Raw genomic sequence first — 2,200 nt, forward strand, 5'->3', positions numbered from 1 at the left:
GAGAGAGAGAGAGAAAAGTAATATATATATATATATATATATATATATATATATATATATATATTTTTTTTAAAAGAAGCAAAAAATGAAATCTTTAATATTAACAAATGATAAGGCAGTGAGCTGGCAGAATTGTTAGCACACCAGGTGAAATGCTTAGTAGCATTTTGCTTGTCTTTACATTCTAAGTTCAAATTCTTCCAATGTTGACTTTGCTTTTCCTCCTTTCAGGGTTGATAAAATAAGTACCAGTTGAACACTGGGGTTGATGTAATTCACTTGACCCCTATCCTGAAACTGCTAGCCCTGTGCCAAAATTTGAAACTAATATCAACAAACAATTTATTCAATATCTTAGAGCTGGTGAAGATAAACAGTCTTGAAATATGTACTCTATATTTGTTCATACTTCACCTATCTCTACCACTGTTGCTCAATGCCATATAGGCTTTGCAACACAGTTTTATTGTGTTGAACACCAGACCATATCTGATGTTAAAGTTTGGAAAATGAAATGAGGTATGAAATCATTTAAATAAAAAATATAAAAGTTGCATAACTTTTAAAATTTGTTAGGGTCCTAAGGAACCCTGCCAGCCCATGAAGGATTAAAGACAGTATGGTGTAATGTGTGGAAGCTTTGGCTGCTAAGTTTTAACATGCCGAATGACTATGCAGAGGAGCCATTGTTAGATCTTGATAAGGTGAAGAACACAAAGGTGCCAATAAATGTGAAGAAAGTATGAGGATACAAACTGTTACATGAAATTAACTTTTATTTGTGTACATTGCAGTTCATGTAGGCAAATAAACTATTCTCATATAAGCTACATTTAATGTCTACTTTTCCATGATTATCTATGGCTGGATGCACTTCCTGTTTCTAAAACAAGGTGATATATTCCATAGGCAGACGTGTTTTCCACAGAAGACTAGACATGGACATCATCTCTTGTATGATGGTGATGCATGTTTACAACCATTACATTATGTCTAGACTAGGGTACACAAACAAAACACATGCACATAAATACTCACACACACACACACACAGATATACATATATATACATGGATATACATATAGACATACACATATACACACGTGTAATGGTCTTGCATACAGTTTCTTATTTCTTTATTGCCCACAAGGAGCTAAACATAGAGGAGACAAACAAGGACAGACAAAGGGATTAAAGTCAATTACATCGACCCCAGTGCGTAACTGGTATTTAATTTACTCAGAACGTAACAGCAGAGTTCAAATTCCGCCGAGGTTGACTTTGCCTTTCATCCTTTCGTGGTCGATAAATTAAGTACCAGTTATGCACTGGGGTCGATGTAATCGACTTAATCCCTTTGTCTGTCCTTGTTTGTCCCCTCTATGTTTAGCCCCTTGTAGGCAATAAAGAAAAAAGAAACGTTAACAAGCCTCTTAAGCAAACTACATTCTTAACCACTCAGCTACACCTTAGCTACATTTATAATTTTATATAAACATTACTACTGCATAGAGGGTAGTGAAATTTTTTAAATTAACAAGCAAGCAACAGTAAATTTCTCTTGAGTCAGCAAGTATGTAATAATGAATTAGCAGTAATAAAACAGATTTCTTGACTCAGATACTGGTGCATAGTACAATTAGTTAATTGATGCACCAACATTAAGGCAAAATCAGGAAGCTGAGTTTTAAACAAGCTTTTACAGAGCATGTAAAATTGGCAACTCTCTTTTCCATTTGAATAGATTAATTCAAAGTAATTCCTATTAAATTTTCACTGAAAAATTGAAAATAAAATACTTCCATAAAAATAATCAACATATTACCAAAAATGTCTGCATTTATTAACTTGAATCGTATCTACTTCAGTACAGAGTATAGCGGAAATTCTAAAATAAATTCAATCCTACAAGAAACAAAACAAAAAAAAAAATTTTAATCTGACTTATTTATTGATTTATTAAGTAAAATATGGTTTACAGTCAAGCAAAATATGGTGGTTGATTCTGCATCAGTTTTGAAAAAGAACATTCAATTGATCAATCAACTGAATTCTGATTAGTAAAATTAACATCTAAGGGTTTAATATGGTGGTTAGTCATAGATTCTACATTGGCTATTCATAATGTTGCATATGAAGAAAATGGCTACACTAAAATTTTCAAATATATTAACCTGCAATATTTCATCATAACGATGA

The 2,200-nt window shown here is 32.4% G+C and overlaps 1 protein-coding gene across 1 annotated transcript in view; it reads right to left on the reverse strand.

The window, feature by feature from the left end:
• Positions 1-1,889, reverse strand: part of LOC106871350 (BTB/POZ domain-containing protein 8) — a 29,772-nt gene extending 27,883 nt beyond the window's left edge. The window contains exon 1 of the mRNA XM_052970008.1: positions 1,827-1,889. The gene's annotated coding sequence lies outside the window, so the exon portion shown is untranslated. The remainder of the gene's footprint in view (positions 1-1,826) is intronic.
• Positions 1,890-2,200: the final 311 nt, after the last annotated feature.

The sequence above is a fragment of the Octopus bimaculoides genome, chromosome 8, assembly GCF_001194135.2.
Source record: "Octopus bimaculoides isolate UCB-OBI-ISO-001 chromosome 8, ASM119413v2, whole genome shotgun sequence".
Classification (NCBI taxonomy): domain Eukaryota; kingdom Metazoa; phylum Mollusca; class Cephalopoda; order Octopoda; family Octopodidae; genus Octopus; species Octopus bimaculoides.